The sequence below is a fragment of the Epinephelus lanceolatus genome, chromosome 15, assembly GCF_041903045.1.
Source record: "Epinephelus lanceolatus isolate andai-2023 chromosome 15, ASM4190304v1, whole genome shotgun sequence".
NCBI classification, from domain to species: domain Eukaryota; kingdom Metazoa; phylum Chordata; class Actinopteri; order Perciformes; family Serranidae; genus Epinephelus; species Epinephelus lanceolatus.
This window is the reverse complement of record NC_135748.1, coordinates 8,381,095-8,403,707: the sequence shown is the minus strand read 5'-3', so window position 1 is coordinate 8,403,707 and position 22,613 is coordinate 8,381,095. Positions and strand designations below refer to the sequence as shown.

The following is a 22,613-nucleotide window of genomic DNA, read 5'->3' as shown; positions in this document are numbered from 1 at the left end:
TGGCTTATTGACTACAAACCACGCCTTTTCCATGTAGTGGCAGTCATGGGGGATGGGGGAAATACTAAACTCTTTGAATACCTTCTTTGTTAGACTACTGGGGTAAACCAAGATTACAAATAAAGGCATATTTAATCAAGGATCCAGGCTGTCTAAAACTGGTTAATGGTAGTCTGATGACTTAAAGACAGCTTGAGAAAGCACAGATCTTGGCTCATTCTTTCCATTATAGAGGACGACTACAACCTTACGGGGTGTACAGTCATGTTTGTGTTGCATGTCACTGGTTTGTTGACTACAAACTACATATATTCCATGTCATGGCATTCATGGGGGAGAGGGAAATAGTAGATCCTTTGGATAACCTCCATTTACCCCTTTCATAGCAATGTCCAGAGTCAGACCAGGGCTGTACTATCCCTTGTTCAAGCCTTCTTTTGTCAATTCAAACCAAGCCAGCCAACACGGGTCAATCCCAAGATGCACTCTCCAGGGCTGAAAAGTGAAGCCAACACAGAACTTCCAAAAACTGCAGTTCCTTGAATGGCCACTTGAGGCAGGCTCCAGAAGCAAGCCAATCCTCAAAGTCATCAATGTTAAAATGCCCAAATTTACAGCATATATTTATGTACCCCGCCCGCTGCAAAACCTGTTTTCTTCTCTATTGCGGATTTCAAAAGTAGTTTTTCAATTTGGACTGTACAGACTTTCAGATATAAAGACAGTTTGAAAGAGCAACAAAACCTTGACTGTATTTACCCATGTTAGGGCCATGGTCACTAGACTCGGGTGCAGGATTTAACCTTAGAACAGACTTGTACGTCTCCTTGGAGACCAACAAAAATTGCCTGAGCTGACTATATTTCAAGTCATCCCGGCAGGGTATTGGGTTAAGTTTTCAACTAGCAATAATCACGTCTCAGTAAAACTTCATAGACTATGATATTGCCTCTGCGAAAGGATGCCCATTACCTCCACAAGATTAAAGTGGTCCTTGTCAAACACTCACAACACACATGGTGCATTTCTCTAACCTGATGGGGTGTACAGTAATGCTGATTTTGCATGTGATTGGCTTATTGACTACAAACCACGCCTTTTCCATGTAGTGGCAGTCATGGGGGATGGGGGAAATACTAAACTCTTTGAATACCTTCTTTGTTAGACTACTGGGGTAAACCAAGATTACAAATAAAGGCATATTTAATCAAGGATCCAGGCTGTCTAAAACTGGTTAATGGTAGTCTGATGACTTAAAGACAGCTTGAGAAAGCACAGATCTTGGCTCATTCTTTCCATTATAGAGGACGACTACAACCTTACGGGGTGTACAGTCATGTTTGTGTTGCATGTCACTGGTTTGTTGACTACAAACTACATATATTCCATGTCATGGCATTCATGGGGGAGAGGGAAATAGTAGATCCTTTGGATAACCTCCATTTACCCCTTTCATAGCAATGTCCAGAGTCAGACCAGGGCTGTACTATCCCTTGTTCAAGCCTTCTTTTGTCAATTCAAACCAAGCCAGCCAACACGGGTCAATCCCAAGATGCACTCTCCAGGGCTGAAAAGTGAAGCCAACACAGAACTTCCAAAAACTGCAGTTCCTTGAATGGCCACTTGAGGCAGGCTCCAGAAGCAAGCCAATCCTCAAAGTCATCAATGTTAAAATGACCAAATTTACAGCATATATTTATGTACCCAACCCGCTGCAAAACCTGTTTTCTTCTCTATTGCGTATTTCAAAAGTAGTTTTTCAAGTTGGACTGTACAGACTTTCAGATATAAAGACAGTTTGAAAGAGCAACAAAACCTTGACTGTATTCACCCATGTTAGGGCCATGGTCACTAGACTCGGGTGCAGGATTTAACCTTAGAACAGACTTGTACGTCTCCTTGGAGACCAACAAAAATTGCCTGAGCTGACCATATTTCAAGTCATCCCGGCGGGGTATTGGGTTAAGTTTTCAACTAGCAATAATCACGTCTCAGTAAAACTTCATAGACTATGATATTGCCTCTGCGAAAGGATGCCCATTACCTCCACAAGATTAAAGTGGTCCTTGTCAAACACTCACAACACACATGGTGCATTTCTCTAACCTGATGGGGTGTACAGTAATGCTGATTTTGCATGTGATTGGCTTATTGACTACAAACCACGCCTTTTCCATGTAGTGGCAGTCATGGGGGATGGGGGAAATACTAAACTCTTTGAATACCTTCTTTGTTAGACTACTGGGGTAAACCAAGATTACAAATAAAGGCATATTTAATCAAGGATCCAGGCTGTCTAAAACTGGTTAATGGTAGTCTGATGACTTAAAGACAGCTTGAGAAAGCACAGATCTTGGCTCATTCTTTCCATTATAGAGGACGACTACAACCTTACGGGGTGTACAGTCATGTTTGTGTTGCATGTCACTGGTTTGTTGACTACAAACTACATATATTCCATGTCATGGCATTCATGGGGGAGAGGGAAATAGTAGATCCTTTGGATAACCTCCATTTACCCCTTTCATAGCAATGTCCAGAGTCAGACCAGGGCTGTACTATCCCTTGTTCAAGCCTTCTTTTGTCAATTCAAACCAAGCCAGCCAACACGGGTCAATCCCAAGATGCACTCTCCAGGGCTGAAAAGTGAAGCCAACACAGAACTTCCAAAAACTGCAGTTCCTTGAATGGCCACTTGAGGCAGGCTCCAGAAGCAAGCCAATCCTCAAAGTCATCAATGTTAAAATGCCCAAATTTACAGCATATATTTATGTACCCCGCCCGCTGCAAAACCTGTTTTCTTCTCTATTGCGGATTTCAAAAGTAGTTTTTCAATTTGGACTGTACAGACTTTCAGATATAAAGACAGTTTGAAAGAGCAACAAAACCTTGACTGTATTTACCCATGTTAGGGCCATGGTCACTAGACTCGGGTGCAGGATTTAACCTTAGAACAGACTTGTACGTCTCCTTGGAGACCAACAAAAATTGCCTGAGCTGACTATATTTCAAGTCATCCCGGCAGGGTATTGGGTTAAGTTTTCAACTAGCAATAATCACGTCTCAGTAAAACTTCATAGACTATGATATTGCCTCTGCGAAAGGATGCCCATTACCTCCACAAGATTAAAGTGGTCCTTGTCAAACACTCACAACACACATGGTGCATTTCTCTAACCTGATGGGGTGTACAGTAATGCTGATTTTGCATGTGATTGGCTTATTGACTACAAACCACGCCTTTTCCATGTAGTGGCAGTCATGGGGGATGGGGGAAATACTAAACTCTTTGAATACCTTCTTTGTTAGACTACTGGGGTAAACCAAGATTACAAATAAAGGCATATTTAATCAAGGATCCAGGCTGTCTAAAACTGGTTAATGGTAGTCTGATGACTTAAAGACAGCTTGAGAAAGCACAGATCTTGGCTCATTCTTTCCATTATAGAGGACGACTACAACCTTACGGGGTGTACAGTCATGTTTGTGTTGCATGTCACTGGTTTGTTGACTACAAACTACATATATTCCATGTCATGGCATTCATGGGGGAGAGGGAAATAGTAGATCCTTTGGATAACCTCCATTTACCCCTTTCATAGCAATGTCCAGAGTCAGACCAGGGCTGTACTATCCCTTGTTCAAGCCTTCTTTTGTCAATTCAAACCAAGCCAGCCAACACGGGTCAATCCCAAGATGCACTCTCCAGGGCTGAAAAGTGAAGCCAACACAGAACTTCCAAAAACTGCAGTTCCTTGAATGGCCACTTGAGGCAGGCTCCAGAAGCAAGCCAATCCTCAAAGTCATCAATGTTAAAATGCCCAAATTTACAGCATATATTTATGTACCCCGCCCGCTGCAAAACCTGTTTTCTTCTCTATTGCGGATTTCAAAAGTAGTTTTTCAATTTGGACTGTACAGACTTTCAGATATAAAGACAGTTTGAAAGAGCAACAAAACCTTGACTGTATTTACCCATGTTAGGGCCATGGTTACTAGACTCGGGTGCAGGATTTAACCTTAGAACAGACTTGTACGTCTCCTTGGAGACCAACAAAAATTGCCTGAGCTGACTATATTTCAAGTCATCCCGGCAGGGTATTGGGTTAAGTTTTCAACTAGCAATAATCACGTCTCAGTAAAACTTCATAGACTATGATATTGCCTCTGCGAAAGGATGCCCATTACCTCCACAAGATTAAAGTGGTCCTTGTCAAACACTCACAACACACATGGTGCATTTCTCTAACCTGATGGGGTGTACAGTAATGCTGATTTTGCATGTGATTGGCTTATTGACTACAAACCACGCCTTTTCCATGTAGTGGCAGTCATGGGGGATGGGGGAAATACTAAACTCTTTGAATACCTTCTTTGTTAGACTACTGGGGTAAACCAAGATTACAAATAAAGGCATATTTAATCAAGGATCCAGGCTGTCTAAAACTGGTTAATGGTAGTCTGATGACTTAAAGACAGCTTGAGAAAGCACAGATCTTGGCTCATTCTTTCCATTATAGAGGACGACTACAACCTTACGGGGTGTACAGTCATGTTTGTGTTGCATGTCACTGGTTTGTTGACTACAAACTACATATATTCCATGTCATGGCATTCATGGGGGAGAGGGAAATAGTAGATCCTTTGGATAACCTCCATTTACCCCTTTCATAGCAATGTCCAGAGTCAGACCGGGGGCCTGTATCACGAAGCAGGATTTTGTCTTAGCGAGGTAACTTCAGGGTTAACCCTGGGTTTTCGGTCTCACGAAGCCGGTTCAGTTCTTATCGGGGTAGATCACCATGGTAACTTACCCTGAACGGCTATCCTGCTCCGGAGCAGGGTAAGTTCAGGGTTGAATCTGATCCTGTAAAAAGCACCACCCACTGGCCAATCAGCTGTTCGGAAAAAAATGACTCCGCTGACAGAATTGCAGCCCAGTCATGACGGGAAGTTTAATTAATTTGATTGATTTTGATTTGAAAGTTTATTTTGAACATTAAAAAAGAAAAGAAAGCAACAACAACAGACAATGAAAAGATTGTTCAAAACGGAGTGGAAAGAAGTCGAACTTTCATCCCACCCCTTCATAAGAAAGAAACTGATCATTTGCGGACACTTAATAGCACCATTAATTAGTGCCAACATTTTGTTTTGTTGGAGGAAATGATCCCTGTTAAAGATAATGGGCCTAATTGACAGCTTTGCTGCTGGAAATGTGGAAAGTAGCCTATCATGTCTACACTTCATGGTGTTTGAGGGATTTTCCTTTTTGTTTTTTAAAGAGGGAGACTAGGTATATTTCTGCGCAGCTGTTAATTTCTAACACAGCTCAATATCAGGATGATTTTATTCAGACTATCAATTTGGTGTTGATATGATTTAATTGTGGCGTCAGCTTTAAGCTTTATTGTAGCATATATAACGTTATGACAAAGAAGACCAATTTATCAGACGCAATGATGTTAGACGATAATTGTAATACACGCAATTCATTTGCGCAGCATTGATTTCATGGGATTCAAGGGTGTGATCAGTGTCAGATGTACAGGTACAGGTACTGTAGCTACTTGAACCAGTGATGAGTAATTTAACCTACAAATCATTTTATTTGCTACCTTGTTTTGTCTTGATTTTTCCCTCTCTTCTCCTCTATTTCTTCTTTCCTGACCCGTTTTTTTTTCTTCTCTATCATGTGATTTCATTGATGTTTTGACAGGGGAATTTCTTTGATAAGCTTTTAGTGGCTTCTAACCTCTCCGGCACTTTTCTTTGTTTAATCTTGTAAATTTTATACTGTCTGTTTTTAACATTATGTGCAAATAAACTAATCTAAACTAAAACTAAACATTATTCATCCCGTTATGCGTTGCCATGCATGTTTCCTCCTCCTGCAGCTGCCACGGTGTTGGCCTTTTCTCTAATGTTGCTTTCCTCCTCCTCATATTTTAGTAGAGTTAATCTCTGATCCTCATGAGAAATACTTTTTTTCCTCACATACAGCGCTCTGTGAGGACGCTCAGTGAGGACGCTCAGTGAGGACGCTCAGTGAGGACGCTCGGTGACGCTGCGCTTCTCTCATGATTGTGATTGGTCCGCTGCGTGCGCGTTCACGGCTTTTGATAAAGCAACCCTGGGTTGATTTACCGAGTTGATATCCAGCGTCGTGATACCGATTATCCTGATTGCCATTGTTAGGGTTAGTCAACCCAGGATAGGTCTGGGTAACCCAGGAAAGGTTGATCTCGCTTCGTGATACAGGCCCCAGGGCTGTACTATCCCTTGTTCAAGCCTTCTTTTGTCAATTCAAACCAAGCCAGCCAACACGGGTCAATCCCAAGATGCACTCTCCAGGGCTGAAAAGTGAAGCCAACACAGAACTTCCAAAAACTGCAGTTCCTTGAATGGCCACTTGAGGCAGGCTCCAGAAGCAAGCCAATCCTCAAAGTCATCAATGTTAAAATGACCAAATTTACAGCATATATTTATGTACCCAACCCGCTGCAAAACCTGTTTTCTTCTCTATTGCGTATTTCAAAAGTAGTTTTTCAAGTTGGACTGTACAGACTTTCAGATATAAAGACAGTTTGAAAGAGCAACAAAACCTTGACTGTATTCACCCATGTTAGGGCCATGGTCACTAGACTCGGGTGCAGGATTTAACCTTAGAACAGACTTGTACGTCTCCTTGGAGACCAACAAAAATTGCCTGAGCTGACTATATTTCAAGTCATCCCGGCGGGGTATTGGGTTAAGTTTTCAACTAGCAATAATCACGTCTCAGTAAAACTTCATAGACTATGATATTGCCTCTGCGAAAGGATGCCCATTACCTCCACAAGATTAAAGTGGTCCTTGTCAAACACTCACAACACACATGGTGCATTTCTCTAACCTGATGGGGTGTACAGTAATGCTGATTTTGCATGTGATTGGCTTATTGACTACAAACCACGCCTTTTCCATGTAGTGGCAGTCATGGGGGATGGGGGAAATACTAAACTCTTTGAATACCTTCTTTGTTAGACTACTGGGGTAAACCAAGATTACAAATAAAGGCATATTTAATCAAGGATCCAGGCTGTCTAAAACTGGTTAATGGTAGTCTGATGACTTAAAGACAGCTTGAGAAAGCACAGATCTTGGCTCATTCTTTCCATTATAGAGGACGACTACAACCTTACGGGGTGTACAGTCATGTTTGTGTTGCATGTCACTGGTTTGTTGACTACAAACTACATATATTCCATGTCATGGCATTCATGGGGGAGAGGGAAATAGTAGATCCTTTGGATAACCTCCATTTACCCCTTTCATAGCAATGTCCAGAGTCAGACCAGGGCTGTACTATCCCTTGTTCAAGCCTTCTTTTGTCAATTCAAACCAAGCCAGCCAACACGGGTCAATCCCAAGATGCACTCTCCAGGGCTGAAAAGTGAAGCCAACACAGAACTTCCAAAAACTGCAGTTCCTTGAATGGCCACTTGAGGCAGGCTCCAGAAGCAAGCCAATCCTCAAAGTCATCAATGTTAAAATGCCCAAATTTACAGCATATATTTATGTACCCCGCCCGCTGCAAAACCTGTTTTCTTCTCTATTGCGGATTTCAAAAGTAGTTTTTCAATTTGGACTGTACAGACTTTCAGATATAAAGACAGTTTGAAAGAGCAACAAAACCTTGACTGTATTTACCCATGTTAGGGCCATGGTCACTAGACTCGGGTGCAGGATTTAACCTTAGAACAGACTTGTACGTCTCCTTGGAGACCAACAAAAATTGCCTGAGCTGACTATATTTCAAGTCATCCCGGCAGGGTATTGGGTTAAGTTTTCAACTAGCAATAATCACGTCTCAGTAAAACTTCATAGACTATGATATTGCCTCTGCGAAAGGATGCCCGTTACCTCCACAAGATTAAAGTGGTCCTTGTCAAACACTCACAACACACATGGTGCATTTCTCTAACCTGATGGGGTGTACAGTAATGCTGATTTTGCATGTGATTGGCTTATTGACTACAAACCACGCCTTTTCCATGTAGTGGCAGTCATGGGGGATGGGGGAAATACTAAACTCTTTGAATACCTTCTTTGTTAGACTACTGGGGTAAACCAAGATTACAAATAAAGGCATATTTAATCAAGGATCCAGGCTGTCTAAAACTGGTTAATGGTAGTCTGATGACTTAAAGACAGCTTGAGAAAGCACAGATCTTGGCTCATTCTTTCCATTATAGAGGACGACTACAACCTTACGGGGTGTACAGTCATGTTTGTGTTGCATGTCACTGGTTTGGTGACTACAAACTACATATTTTCCATGTCATGGCATTCATGGGGGAGAGGGAAATAGTACATCCTTTGGATAACCTCCATTTACCCCTTTCATAGCAATGTCCAGAGTCAGACCAGGGCTGTACTATCCCTTGTTCAAGCCTTCTTTTGTCAATTCAAACCAAGCCAGCCAACACGGGTCAATCCCAAGATGCACTCTCCAGGGCTGAAAAGTGAAGCCAACACAGAACTTCCAAAAACTGCAGTTCCTTGAATGGCCACTTGAGGCAGGCTCCAGAAGCAAGCCAATCCTCAAAGTCATCAATGTTAAAATGCCCAAATTTACAGCATATATTTATGTACCCAGCCCGCTGCAAAACCTGTTTTCTTCTCTATTGCGGATTTCAAAAGTAGTTTTTCAATTTAGACTGTACAGACTTTCAGATATAAAGACAGGTTGAAAGAGCAACAAAACCTTGACTGTATTCACCCATGTTAGGGCCATGGTCACTAGACTCGGGTGCAGGATTTAACCTTAGAACAGACTTGTACGTCTCCTTGGAGACCAACAAAAATTGCCTGAGCTGACCATATTTCAAGTCATCCCGGCGGGGTATTGGGTTAAGTTTTCAACTAGCAATAATCACGTCTCAGTAAAACTTCATAGACTATGATATTGCCTCTGCGAAAGGATGCCCATTACCTCCACAAGATTAAAGTGGTCCTTGTCAAACACTCACACCACACATGGTGCATTTCTCTAACCTGATGGGGTGTACAGTAATGCTGATTTTGCATGTGATTGGCTTATTGACTACAAACCACGCCTTTTCCATGTAGTGGCAGTCATGGGGGATGGGGGAAATACTAAACTTTTTGAATACCTTCTTTGTTAGACTACTGGGGCAAACCAAGATTACAAATAAAGGCATATTTAATCAAGGATCCAGGCTGTCTAAAACTGGTTAATGGTAGTCTGATGACTTAAAGACAGCTTGAGAAAGCACAGATCTTGGCTCATTCTTTCCATTATAGAGGACGACTACAACCTTACGGGGTGTACAGTCATGTTTGTGTTGCATGTCACTGGTTTGTTGACTACAAACTACATATTTTCCATGTCATGGCATTCATGGGGGAGAGGGAAATAGTAGATCCTTTGGATAACCTCCATTTACCCCTTTCATAGCAATGTCCAGAGTCAGACCAGGGCTGTACTATCCCTTGTTCAAGCCTTCTTTTGTCAGTTCAAACCAAGCCAGCCAACACGGGTCAATCCCAAGATGCACTCTCCAGGGCTGAAAAGTGAAGCCAACACAGAACTTCCAAAAACTGCAGTTCCTTGAATGGCCACTTGAGGCAGGCTCCAGAAGCAAGCCAATCCTCAAAGTCATCAATGTTAAAATGACCAAATTTACAGCATATATTTATGTACCCTGCCCGCTGCAAAACCTGTTTTCTTCTCTATTGCGGATTTCAAAAGTAGTTTTTCAATTTGGACTGTACAGACTTTCAGATATAAAGACAGGTTGAAAGAGCAACAAAACCTTGACTGTATTCACCCACGTTAGGGCCATGGTCACTAGACTCGGTTGCAGGATTTAACCTTAGAACAGACTTGTACGTCTCCTTGGAGACCAACAAAAATTGTCTGAGCTGACTATAATTCAAGTCATCCCGGCGGGGTATTGGGTTAAGTTTTCAACTAGCAATAATCACGTCTCAGTAAAACTTCATAGACTATGATATTGCCTCTGCGAAAGGATGCCCATTACCTCCACAAGATTAAAGTGGTCCTTGTCAAACACTCACAACACACATGGTGCATTTCTCTAACCTGATGGGGTGTACAGTAATGCTGATTTTGCATGTGATTGGCTTATTGACTACAAACCACGCCTATTCCATGTAGTGGCAGTCATGGGGGATGGGGGAAATACTAAACTCTTTGAATACCTTCTTTGTTAGACTACTGGGGTAAACCAAGATTACAAATAAAGGCATATTTAATCAAGGATCCAGGCTGTCTAAAACTGGTTAATGGTAGTCTGATGACTTAAAGACAGCTTGAGAAAGCACAGATCTTGGCTCATTCTTTCCATTATAGAGGACGACTACAACCTTACGGGGTGTACAGTCATGTTTGTGTTGCATGTCACTGGTTTGTTGACTACAAACTACATATATTCCATGTCATGGCATTCATGGGGGAGAGGGAAATAGTACATCCTTTGGATAACCTCCATTTACCCCTTTCATAGCAATGTCCAGAGTCAGACCGGGGGCCTGTATCACGAAGCAGGATTTTGTCTTAGCGAGGTAACTTCAGGGTTAACCCTGGGTTTTCGGTCTCACGAAGCCGGTTCAGTTCTTATCGGGGTAGATCACCATGGTAACTTACCCTGAACGGCTATCCTGCTCCGGAGCAGGGTAAGTTCAGGGTTGAATCTGATCCTGTAAAAAGCACCACCCACTGGCCAATCAGCTGTTCGGAAAAAAATGACTCCGCTGACAGAATTGCAGCCCAGTCATGACGGGAAGTTTAATTAATTTGATTGATTTTGATTTGAAAGTTTATTTTGAACATTAAAAAAGAAAAGAAAGCAACAACAACAGACAATGAAAAGATTGTTCAAAACGGAGTGGAAAGAAGTCGAACTTTCTTCCCACCCCTTCATAAGAAAGAAACTGATCATTTGCGGACACTTAATAGCACCATTAATTAGTGCCAACATTTTGTTTTGTTGGAGGAAATGATCCCTGTTAAAGATAATGGGCCTAATTGACAGCTTTGCTGCTGGAAATGTGGAAAGTAGCCTATCATGTCTACACTTCATGGTGTTTGAGGGATTTTCCTTTTTGTTTTTTAAAGAGGGAGACTAGGTATATTTCTGCGCAGCTGTTAATTTCTAACACAGCTCAATATCAGGATGATTTTATTCAGACTATCAATTTGGTGTTGATATGATTTAATTGTGGCGTCAGCTTTAAGCTTTATTGTAGCATATATAACGTTATGACAAAGAAGACCAATTTATCAGACGCAATGATGTTAGACGATAATTGTAATACACGCAATTCATTTGCGCAGCATTGATTTCATGGGATTCAAGGGTGTGATCAGTGTCAGATGTACAGGTACAGGTACTGTAGCTACTTGAACCAGTGATGAGTAATTTAACCTACAAATCATTTTATTTGCTACCTTGTTTTGTCTTGATTTTTCCCTCTCTTCTCCTCTATTTCTTCTTTCCTGACCCGTTTTTTTTTCTTCTCTATCATGTGATTTCATTGATGTTTTGACAGGGGAATTTCTTTGATAAGCTTTTAGTGGCTTCTAACCTCTCCGGCACTTTTCTTTGTTTAATCTTGTAAATTTTATACTGTCTGTTTTTAACATTATGTGCAAATAAACTAATCTAAACTAAAACTAAACATTATTCATCCCGTTATGCGTTGCCACGCATGTTTCCTCCTCCTGCAGCTGCCACGGTGTTGGCCTTTTCTCTAATGTTGCTTTCCTCCTCCTCATATTTTAGTAGAGTTAATCTCTGATCCTCACGAGAAATACTTTTTTTCCTCACATACAGCGCTCTGTGAGGACGCTCAGTGAGGACGCTCAGTGAGGACGCTCAGTGACGCTGCGCTTCTCTCATGATTGTGATTGGTCCGCTGCGTGCGCGTTCACGGCTTTTGATAAAGCAACCCTGGGTTGATTTACCGAGTTGATATCCAGCGTCGTGATACCGATTATCCTGATTGCCATTGTTAGGGTTAGTCAACCCAGGATAGGTCTGGGTAACCCAGGAAAGGTTGATCTCGCTTCGTGATACAGGCCCCAGGGCTGTACTATCCCTTGTTCAAGCCTTCTTTTGTCAATTCAAACCAAGCCAGCCAACATGGGTAAATCCCAAGATGCACTCTCCAGGGCTGAAAAGTGAAGCCAACACAGAACTTCCAAAAACTGCAGTTCCTTGAATGGCCACTTGAGGCAGGCTCCAGAAGCAAGCCAATCCTCAAAGTCATCAATGTTAAAATGCCCAAATTTACGGCATATATTTATGTACCCAGCCCGCTGCAAAAAATGTTTTCTAGTCTATTACGGATTTCAAAAGCAGTTTTTCAATTTGGACTGTACAGACTTTCAGATATAAAGACAGGTTGAAAGAGCAAAAAAAAACCTTGACTGTATTCACCCATGTTAGGGCCATGGTCACTAGACTCGGGTGCAGGATTTAACCTTAGAACAGACTTGTACGTCTCCTTGGAGACCAACAAAAATTGCCTGAGCTGACTATATTTCAAGTCATCCCGGCGGGGTATTGGGTTAAGTTTTCAACTAGCAATAATCACGTCTCAGTAAAACTTCATAGACTATGATATTGCCTCTGCGAAAGGATGCCCATTACCTCCACAAGATTAAAGTGGTCCTTGTCAAACACTCACAACACACATGGTGCATTTCTCTAACCTGATGGGGTGTACAGTAATGCTGATTTTGCATGTGATTGGCTTACTGACTACAAACCACGCCCTTTCCATGTAGTGGCAGTCATGGGGGATGGGGGAAATACTAAACTCTTTGAATACCTTCTTTGTTAGACTACTGGGGTAAACCAAGATTACAAATAAAGGCATATTTAATCAAGGATCCAGGCTGTCTAAAACTGGTTAATGGTAGTCTGATGACTTAAAGACAGCTTGAGAAAGCACAGATCTTGGCTCATTCTTTCCATTATAGAGGACGACTACAACCTTACGGGGTGTACAGTCATGTTTGTGTTGCATGTCACTGGTTTGGTGACTACAAACTACATATTTTCCATGTCATGGCATTCATGGGGGAGAGGGAAATAGTAGATCCTTTGGATAACCTCCATTTACCCCTTTCATAGCAATGTCCAGAGTCAGACCGGGGGCCTGTATCACGAAGCAGGATTTTGTCTCAGCGAGGTAACTTCAGGGTTAACCCTGGGTTTTTGGTCTCACGAAGCCGGTTCAGTTCTTATTGGGGTAGATCACCATGGTAACTTACTCTGAACGGCTATCCTGCTCCGGAGCAGGGTAAGTTCAGGGTTGAATCTGATCCTGTAAAAAGCACCACCCACTGGCCAATCAGCTGTTCGGAAAAAAATGACTCCGCTGACAGAAATGCAGCCCAGTCATGATGGGAAGTTTAATTAATTTGATTGATTTTGATTTGAAAGTTTATTTTGAACATTAAAAAAGAAAAGAAAGCAACAACAACAGACAATGAAAAGATTGTTCAAAACGGAGTGGAAAGGAGTCGAACTTTCATCCCACCCCTTCATAAGAAAGAAACTGATCATTTGCGGACACTTAATAGCACCATTAATTAGTGCCAACATTTTGTTTTGTTGGAGGAAATGATCCCTGTTAAAGATAATGGGCCTAATTGACAGCTTTGCTGCTGGAAATGTGGAAAGTAGCCTATCATGTCTACACTTCATGGTGTTTGAGGGATTTTCCTTTTTGTTTTTTAAAGAGGGAGACTAGGTATATTTCTGCGCAGCTGTTAATTTCTAACACAGCTCAATATCAGGATGATTTTATTCAGACTATCAATTTGGTGTTGATATGATTTAATTGTGGCGTCAGCTTTAAGCTTTATTGTAGCATATATAACGTTATGACAAAGAAGACCAATTTATCAGACGCTATGATGTTAGACGATAATTGTAATACACGCAATTCATCTGCGCAGCATTGATTTCATGGGATTCAAGGGTGTGATCAGTGTCAGATGTACAGGTACAGGTACTGTAGCTACTTGAACCAGTGATGAGTAATTTAACCTACACATCATTTTATTTGCTACCTTGTTTTGTCTTGATTTTTCCCTCTCTCCTCCTCTATTTCTTCTTTCCTGACCCGTTTTTTTTCCTTCTCTATCATGTGATTTCATTGATGTTTTGACAGGGGAATTTCTTTGATAAGCTTTTAGTGGCTTCTAACCTCTCCGGCACTTTTCTTTGTTTAATCTTGTAAATTTTATACTGTCTGTTTTTAACATTATGTGCAAATAAACTAATCTAAACTAAAACTAAACATTATTCATCCCGTTATGCGTTGCCACGCATGTTTCCTCCTCCTGCAGCTGCCACGGTGTTGGCCTTTTCTCTAATGTTGCTTTCCTCCTCCTCATATTTTAGTAGAGTTAATCTCTGATCCTCACGAGAAATACTTTTTTTCCTCACATACAGCGCTCTGTGAGGACGCTCAGTGAGGACGCTCAGTGAGGACGCTCAGTGAGGACGCTCAGTGAGGACGCTCGGTGACGCTGCGCTTCTCTCATGATTGTGATTGGTCCGCTGCGTGCGCGTTCACGGCTTTTGATAAAGCAACCCTGGGTTGATTTACCGAGTTGATATCCAGCGTCGTGATACCGATTATCCTGATTGCCATTGTTAGGGTTAGTCAACCCAGGATAGGTCTGGGTAACCCAGGAAAGGTTGATCTCGCTTCGTGATACAGGCCCCAGGGCTGTACTATCCCTTGTTCAAGCCTTCTTTTGTCAATTCAAACCAAGCCAGCCAACACGGGTCAATCCCAAGATGCACTCTCCAGGGCTGAAAAGTGAAGCCAACACAGAACTTCCAAAAACTGCAGTTCCTTGAATGGCCACTTGAGGCAGGCTCCAGAAGCAAGCCAATCCTCAAAGTCATCAATGTTAAAATGACCAAATTTACAGCATATATTTATGTACCCAACCCGCTGCAAAACCTGTTTTCTTCTCTATTGCGTATTTCAAAAGTAGTTTTTCAAGTTGGACTGTACAGACTTTCAGATATAAAGACAGTTTGAAAGAGCAACAAAACCTTGACTGTATTCACCCATGTTAGGGCCATGGTCACTAGACTCGGGTGCAGGATTTAACCTTAGAACAGACTTGTACGTCTCCTTGGAGACCAACAAAAATTGCCTGAGCTGACTATATTTCAAGTCATCCCGGCAGGGTATTGGGTTAAGTTTTCAACTAGCAATAATCACGTCTCAGTAAAACTTCATAGACTATGATATTGCCTCTGCGAAAGGATGCCCATTACCTCCACAAGATTAAAGTGGTCCTTGTCAAACACTCACAACACACATGGTGCATTTCTCTAACCTGATGGGGTGTACAGTAATGCTGATTTTGCATGTGATTGGCTTATTGACTACAAACCACGCCTTTTCCATGTAGTGGCAGTCATGGGGGATGGGGGAAATACTAAACTCTTTGAATACCTTCTTTGTTAGACTACTGGGGTAAACCAAGATTACAAATAAAGGCATATTTAATCAAGGATCCAGGCTGTCTAAAACTGGTTAATGGTAGTCTGATGACTTAAAGACAGCTTGAGAAAGCACAGATCTTGGCTCATTCTTTCCATTATAGAGGACGACTACAACCTTACGGGGTGTACAGTCATGTTTGTGTTGCATGTCACTGGTTTGTTGACTACAAACTACATATATTCCATGTCATGGCATTCATGGGGGAGAGGGAAATAGTAGATCCTTTGGATAACCTCCATTTACCCCTTTCATAGCAATGTCCAGAGTCAGACCAGGGCTGTACTATCCCTTGTTCAAGCCTTCTTTTGTCAATTCAAACCAAGCCAGCCAACACGGGTCAATCCCAAGATGCACTCTCCAGGGCTGAAAAGTGAAGCCAACACAGAACTTCCAAAAACTGCAGTTCCTTGAATGGCCACTTGAGGCAGGCTCCAGAAGCAAGCCAATCCTCAAAGTCATCAATGTTAAAATGCCCAAATTTACAGCATATATTTATGTACCCCGCCCGCTGCAAAACCTGTTTTCTTCTCTATTGCGGATTTCAAAAGTAGTTTTTCAATTTGGACTGTACAGACTTTCAGATATAAAGACAGTTTGAAAGAGCAACAAAACCTTGACTGTATTTACCCATGTTAGGGCCATGGTTACTAGACTCGGGTGCAGGATTTAACCTTAGAACAGACTTGTACGTCTCCTTGGAGACCAACAAAAATTGCCTGAGCTGACTATATTTCAAGTCATCCCGGCAGGGTATTGGGTTAAGTTTTCAACTAGCAATAATCACGTCTCAGTAAAACTTCATAGACTATGATATTGCCTCTGCGAAAGGATGCCCATTACCTCCACAAGATTAAAGTGGTCCTTGTCAAACACTCACAACACACATGGTGCATTTCTCTAACCTGATGGGGTGTACAGTAATGCTGATTTTGCATGTGATTGGCTTATTGACTACAAACCACGCCTTTTCCATGTAGTGGCAGTCATGGGGGATGGGGGAAATACTAAACTCTTTGAATACCTTCTTTGTTAGACTACTGGGGTAAACCAAGATTACAAATAAAGGCATATTTAATCAAGGATCCAGGCTGTCTAAAACTGGTTAATGGTAGTCTGATGACTTAAAGACAGCTTGAGAAAGCACAGATCTTGGCTCATTCTTTCCATTATAGAGGACGACTACAACCTTACGGGGTGTACAGTCATGTTTGTGTTGCATGTCACTGGTTTGTTGACTACAAACTACATATATTCCATGTCATGGCATTCATGGGGGAGAGGGAAATAGTACATCCTTTGGATAACCTCCATTTACCCCTTTCATAGCAATGTCCAGAGTCAGACCGGGGGCCTGTATCACGAAGCAGGATTTTGTCTTAGCGAGGTAACTTCAGGGTTAACCCTGGGTTTTCGGTCTCACGAAGCCGGTTCAGTTCTTATCGGGGTAGATCACCATGGTAACTTACCCTGAACGGCTATCCTGCTCCGGAGCAGGGTAAGTTCAGGGTTGAATCTGATCCTGTAAAAAGCACCACCCACTGGCCAATCAGCTGTTCGGAAAAAAATGACTCCGCTGACAGAATTGCAGCCCAGTCATGACGGGAAGTTTAATTAATTTGATTGATTTTGATTTGAAAGTTTATTTTGAACATTAAAAAAGAAAAGAAAGCAACAACAACAGACAATGAAAAGATTGTTCAAAACGGAGTGGAAAGAAGTCGAACTTTCATCCCACCCCTTCATAAGAAAGAAACTGATCATTTGCGGACACTTAATAGCACCATTAATTAGTGCCAACATTTTGTTTTGTTGGAGGAAATGATCCCTGTTAAAGATAATGGGCCTAATTGACAGCTTTGCTGCTGGAAATGTGGAAAGTAGCCTATCATGTCTACACTTCATGGTGTTTGAGGGATTTTCCTTTTTGTTTTTTAAAGAGGGAGACTAGGTATATTTCTGCGCAGCTGTTAATTTCTAACACAGCTCAATATCAGGATGATTTTATTCAGACTATCAATTTGGTGTTGATATGATTTAATTGTGGCGTCAGCTTTAAGCTTTATTGTAGCATATATAACATTATGACAAAGAAGACCAATTTATCAGACGCAATGATGTTAGACGATAATTGTAATACACGCAATTCATTTGCGCAGCATTGATTTCATGGGATTCAAGGGTGTGATCAGTGTCAGATGTACAGGTACAGGTACTGTAGCTACTTGAACCAGTGATGAGTAATTTAACCTACAAATCATTTTATTTGCTACCTTGTTTTGTCTTGATTTTTCCCTCTCTTCTCCTCTATTTCTTCTTTCCTGACCCGTTTTTTTTTCTTCTCTATCATGTGATTTCATTGATGTTTTGACAGGGGAATTTCTTTGATAAGCTTTTAGTGGCTTCTAACCTCTCCGGCACTTTTCTTTGTTTAATCTTGTAAATTTTATACTGTCTGTTTTTAACATTATGTGCAAATAAACTAATCTAAACTAAAACTAAACATTATTCATCCCGTTATGCGTTGCCATGCATGTTTCCTCCTCCTGCAGCTGCCACGGTGTTGGCCTTTTCTCTAATGTTGCTTTCCTCCTCCTCATATTTTAGTAGAGTTAATCTCTGATCCTCATGAGAAATACTTTTTTTCCTCACATACAGCGCTCTGTGAGGACGCTCAGTGAGGACGCTCAGTGAGGACGCTCAGTGAGGACGCTCAGTGAGGACGCTCGGTGACGCTGCGCTTCTCTCATGATTGTGATTGGTCCGCTGCGTGCGCGTTCACGGCTTTTGATAAAGCAACCCTGGGTTGATTTACCGAGTTGATATCCAGCGTCGTGATACCGATTATCCTGATTGCCATTGTTAGGGTTAGTCAACCCAGGATAGGTCTGGGTAACCCAGGAAAGGTTGATCTCGCTTCGTGATACAGGCCCCAGGGCTGTACTATCCCTTGTTCAAGCCTTCTTTTGTCAATTCAAACCAAGCCAGCCAACACGGGTCAATCCCAAGATGCACTCTCCAGGGCTGAAAAGTGAAGCCAACACAGAACTTCCAAAAACTGCAGTTCCTTGAATGGCCACTTGAGGCAGGCTCCAGAAGCAAGCCAATCCTCAAAGTCATCAATGTTAAAATGACCAAATTTACAGCATATATTTATGTACCCAACCCGCTGCAAAACCTGTTTTCTTCTCTATTGCGTATTTCAAAAGTAGTTTTTCAAGTTGGACTGTACAGACTTTCAGATATAAAGACAGTTTGAAAGAGCAACAAAACCTTGACTGTATTCACCCATGTTAGGGCCATGGTCACTAGACTCGGGTGCAGGATTTAACCTTAGAACAGACTTGTACGTCTCCTTGGAGACCAACAAAAATTGCCTGAGCTGACTATATTTCAAGTCATCCCGGCGGGGTATTGGGTTAAGTTTTCAACTAGCAATAATCACGTCTCAGTAAAACTTCATAGACTATGATATTGCCTCTGCGAAAGGATGCCCATTACCTCCACAAGATTAAAGTGGTCCTTGTCAAACACTCACAACACACATGGTGCATTTCTCTAACCTGATGGGGTGTACAGTAATGCTGATTTTGCATGTGATTGGCTTATTGACTACAAACCACGCCTTTTCCATGTAGTGGCAGTCATGGGGGATGGGGGAAATACTAAACTCTTTGAATACCTTCTTTGTTAGACTACTGGGGTAAACCAAGATTACAAATAAAGGCATATTTAATCAAGGATCCAGGCTGTCTAAAACTGGTTAATGGTAGTCTGATGACTTAAAGACAGCTTGAGAAAGCACAGATCTTGGCTCATTCTTTCCATTATAGAGGACGACTACAACCTTACGGGGTGTACAGTCATGTTTGTGTTGCATGTCACTGGTTTGTTGACTACAAACTACATATATTCCATGTCATGGCATTCATGGGGGAGAGGGAAATAGTAGATCCTTTGGATAACCTCCATTTACCCCTTTCATAGCAATGTCCAGAGTCAGACCAGGGCTGTACTATCCCTTGTTCAAGCCTTCTTTTGTCAATTCAAACCAAGCCAGCCAACACGGGTCAATCCCAAGATGCACTCTCCAGGGCTGAAAAGTGAAGCCAACACAGAACTTCCAAAAACTGCAGTTCCTTGAATGGCCACTTGAGGCAGGCTCCAGAAGCAAGCCAATCCTCAAAGTCATCAATGTTAAAATGCCCAAATTTACAGCATATATTTATGTACCCCGCCCGCTGCAAAACCTGTTTTCTTCTCTATTGCGGATTTCAAAAGTAGTTTTTCAATTTGGACTGTACAGACTTTCAGATATAAAGACAGTTTGAAAGAGCAACAAAACCTTGACTGTATTTACCCATGTTAGGGCCATGGTCACTAGACTCGGGTGCAGGATTTAACCTTAGAACAGACTTGTACGTCTCCTTGGAGACCAACAAAAATTGCCTGAGCTGACTATATTTCAAGTCATCCCGGCAGGGTATTGGGTTAAGTTTTCAACTAGCAATAATCACGTCTCAGTAAAACTTCATAGACTATGATATTGCCTCTGCGAAAGGATGCCCATTACCTCCACAAGATTAAAGTGGTCCTTGTCAAACACTCACAACACACATGGTGCATTTCTCTAACCTGATGGGGTGTACAGTAATGCTGATTTTGCATGTGATTGGCTTATTGACTACAAACCACGCCTTTTCCATGTAGTGGCAGTCATGGGGGATGGGGGAAATACTAAACTCTTTGAATACCTTCTTTGTTAGACTACTGGGGTAAACCAAGATTACAAATAAAGGCATATTTAATCAAGGATCCAGGCTGTCTAAAACTGGTTAATGGTAGTCTGATGACTTAAAGACAGCTTGAGAAAGCACAGATCTTGGCTCATTCTTTCCATTATAGAGGACGACTACAACCTTACGGGGTGTACAGTCATGTTTGTGTTGCATGTCACTGGTTTGTTGACTACAAACTACATATATTCCATGTCATGGCATTCATGGGGGAGAGGGAAATAGTACATCCTTTGGATAACCTCCATTTACCCCTTTCATAGCAATGTCCAGAGTCAGACCAGGGCTGTACTATCCCTTGTTCAAGCCTTCTTTTGTCAGTTCAAACCAAGCCAGCCAACACGGGTCAATCCCAAGATGCACTCTCCAGGGCTGAAAAGTGAAGCCAACACAGAACTTCCAAAAACTGCAGTTCCTTGAATGGCCACTTGAGGCAGGCTCCAGAAGCAAGCCAATCCTCAAAGTCATCAATGTTAAAATGCCCAAATTTACAGCATATATTTATGTACCCCGCCCGCTGCAAAACCTGTTTTCTTCTCTATTGCGGATTTCAAAAGTAGTTTTTCAATTTGGACTGTACAGACTTTCAGATATAAAGACAGGTTGAAAGAGCAACAAAACCTTGACTGTATTTACCCATGTTAGGGCCATGGTCACTAGACTCGGGTGCAGGATTTAACCTTAGAACAGACTTGTACGTCTCCTTGGAGACCAACAAAAATTGCCTGAGCTGACTATATTTCAAGTCATCCCGGCAGGGTATTGGGTTAAGTTTTCAACTAGCAATAATCACGTCTCAGTAAAACTTCATAGACTATGATATTGCCTCTGCGAAAGGATGCCCGTTACCTCCACAAGATTAAAGTGGTCCTTGTCAAACACTCACAACACACATGGTGCATTTCTCTAACCTGATGGGGTGTACAGTAATGCTGATTTTGCATGTGATTGGCTTATTGACTACAAACCACGCCTTTTCCATGTAGTGGCAGTCATGGGGGATGGGGGAAATACTAAACTCTTTGAATACCTTCTTTGTTAGACTACTGGGGTAAACCAAGATTACAAATAAAGGCATATTTAATCAAGGATCCAGGCTGTCTAAAACTGGTTAATGGTAGTCTGATGACTTAAAGACAGCTTGAGAAAGCACAGATCTTGGCTCATTCTTTCCATTATAGAGGACGACTACAACCTTACGGGGTGTACAGTCATGTTTGTGTTGCATGTCACTGGTTTGGTGACTACAAACTACATATTTTCCATGTCATGGCATTCATGGGGGAGAGGGAAATAGTACATCCTTTGGATAACCTCCATTTACCCCTTTCATAGCAATGTCCAGAGTCAGACCAGGGCTGTACTATCCCTTGTTCAAGCCTTCTTTTGTCAATTCAAACCAAGCCAGCCAACACGGGTCAATCCCAAGATGCACTCTCCAGGGCTGAAAAGTGAAGCCAACACAGAACTTCCAAAAACTGCAGTTCCTTGAATGGCCACTTGAGGCAGGCTCCAGAAGCAAGCCAATCCTCAAAGTCATCAATGTTAAAATGCCCAAATTTACAGCATATATTTATGTACCCAACCCGCTGCAAAACCTGTTTTCTTCTCTATTGCGGATTTCAAAAGTAGTTTTTCAATTTAGACTGTACAGACTTTCAGATATAAAGACAGGTTGAAAGAGCAACAAAACCTTGACTGTATTCACCCATGTTAGGGCCATGGTCACTAGACTCGGGTGCAGGATTTAACCTTAGAACAGACTTGTACGTCTCCTTGGAGACCAACAAAAATTGCCTGAGCTGACCATATTTCAAGTCATCCCGGCGGGGTATTGGGTTAAGTTTTCAACTAGCAATAATCACGTCTCAGTAAAACTTCATAGACTATGATATTGCCTCTGCGAAAGGATGCCCATTACCTCCACAAGATTAAAGTGGTCCTTGTCAAACACTCACACCACACATGGTGCATTTCTCTAACCTGATGGGGTGTACAGTAATGCTGATTTTGCATGTGATTGGCTTATTGACTACAAACCACGCCTTTTCCATGTAGTGGCAGTCATGGGGGATGGGGGAAATACTAAACTTTTTGAATACCTTCTTTGTTAGACTACTGGGGCAAACCAAGATTACAAATAAAGGCATATTTAATCAAGGATCCAGGCTGTCTAAAACTGGTTAATGGTAGTCTGATGACTTAAAGACAGCTTGAGAAAGCACAGATCTTGGCTCATTCTTTCCA

The 22,613-nt window shown here is 41.9% G+C and overlaps 15 non-coding genes across 15 annotated transcripts; all 15 read right to left on the bottom strand.

Annotated features, from left to right (window-relative positions):
- Window positions 1-822: 822 nt before the first annotated feature.
- LOC144467131 (U4 spliceosomal RNA) lies at window positions 823-963 on the bottom strand. The gene has a single exon (XR_013493493.1). It is a non-coding gene; the product is annotated as a U4 spliceosomal RNA (small nuclear RNA).
- Window positions 964-1,894: 931 nt separating this feature from the next.
- On the bottom strand, window positions 1,895-2,035 carry LOC144467105 (U4 spliceosomal RNA). The gene has a single exon (XR_013493467.1). It is a non-coding gene; the product is annotated as a U4 spliceosomal RNA (small nuclear RNA).
- A 931-nt stretch (window positions 2,036-2,966) lies between these two features.
- On the bottom strand, window positions 2,967-3,107 carry LOC144467130 (U4 spliceosomal RNA). Its single transcript, XR_013493492.1, has one exon. It is a non-coding gene; the product is annotated as a U4 spliceosomal RNA (small nuclear RNA).
- Window positions 3,108-4,038: 931 nt separating this feature from the next.
- LOC144467129 (U4 spliceosomal RNA) lies at window positions 4,039-4,179 on the bottom strand. Its single transcript, XR_013493491.1, has one exon. It is a non-coding gene; the product is annotated as a U4 spliceosomal RNA (small nuclear RNA).
- A 2,504-nt stretch (window positions 4,180-6,683) lies between these two features.
- LOC144467188 (U4 spliceosomal RNA) lies at window positions 6,684-6,824 on the bottom strand. The gene has a single exon (XR_013493550.1). It is a non-coding gene; the product is annotated as a U4 spliceosomal RNA (small nuclear RNA).
- A 931-nt stretch (window positions 6,825-7,755) lies between these two features.
- LOC144467127 (U4 spliceosomal RNA) lies at window positions 7,756-7,896 on the bottom strand. Its single transcript, XR_013493489.1, has one exon. It is a non-coding gene; the product is annotated as a U4 spliceosomal RNA (small nuclear RNA).
- Window positions 7,897-8,827: 931 nt separating this feature from the next.
- On the bottom strand, window positions 8,828-8,968 carry LOC144467104 (U4 spliceosomal RNA). The gene has a single exon (XR_013493466.1). It is a non-coding gene; the product is annotated as a U4 spliceosomal RNA (small nuclear RNA).
- Window positions 8,969-9,899: 931 nt separating this feature from the next.
- On the bottom strand, window positions 9,900-10,040 carry LOC144467142 (U4 spliceosomal RNA). Its single transcript, XR_013493504.1, has one exon. It is a non-coding gene; the product is annotated as a U4 spliceosomal RNA (small nuclear RNA).
- Window positions 10,041-12,533: 2,493 nt separating this feature from the next.
- LOC144467187 (U4 spliceosomal RNA) lies at window positions 12,534-12,674 on the bottom strand. The gene has a single exon (XR_013493549.1). It is a non-coding gene; the product is annotated as a U4 spliceosomal RNA (small nuclear RNA).
- A 2,517-nt stretch (window positions 12,675-15,191) lies between these two features.
- On the bottom strand, window positions 15,192-15,332 carry LOC144467126 (U4 spliceosomal RNA). Its single transcript, XR_013493488.1, has one exon. It is a non-coding gene; the product is annotated as a U4 spliceosomal RNA (small nuclear RNA).
- A 931-nt stretch (window positions 15,333-16,263) lies between these two features.
- On the bottom strand, window positions 16,264-16,404 carry LOC144467125 (U4 spliceosomal RNA). The gene has a single exon (XR_013493487.1). It is a non-coding gene; the product is annotated as a U4 spliceosomal RNA (small nuclear RNA).
- A 2,517-nt stretch (window positions 16,405-18,921) lies between these two features.
- Window positions 18,922-19,062, bottom strand: LOC144467186 (U4 spliceosomal RNA). Its single transcript, XR_013493548.1, has one exon. It is a non-coding gene; the product is annotated as a U4 spliceosomal RNA (small nuclear RNA).
- A 931-nt stretch (window positions 19,063-19,993) lies between these two features.
- On the bottom strand, window positions 19,994-20,134 carry LOC144467124 (U4 spliceosomal RNA). The gene has a single exon (XR_013493486.1). It is a non-coding gene; the product is annotated as a U4 spliceosomal RNA (small nuclear RNA).
- A 931-nt stretch (window positions 20,135-21,065) lies between these two features.
- On the bottom strand, window positions 21,066-21,206 carry LOC144467123 (U4 spliceosomal RNA). Its single transcript, XR_013493485.1, has one exon. It is a non-coding gene; the product is annotated as a U4 spliceosomal RNA (small nuclear RNA).
- Window positions 21,207-22,137: 931 nt separating this feature from the next.
- LOC144467103 (U4 spliceosomal RNA) lies at window positions 22,138-22,278 on the bottom strand. Its single transcript, XR_013493465.1, has one exon. It is a non-coding gene; the product is annotated as a U4 spliceosomal RNA (small nuclear RNA).
- Between the last annotated feature and the right edge of the window lie 335 nt (window positions 22,279-22,613).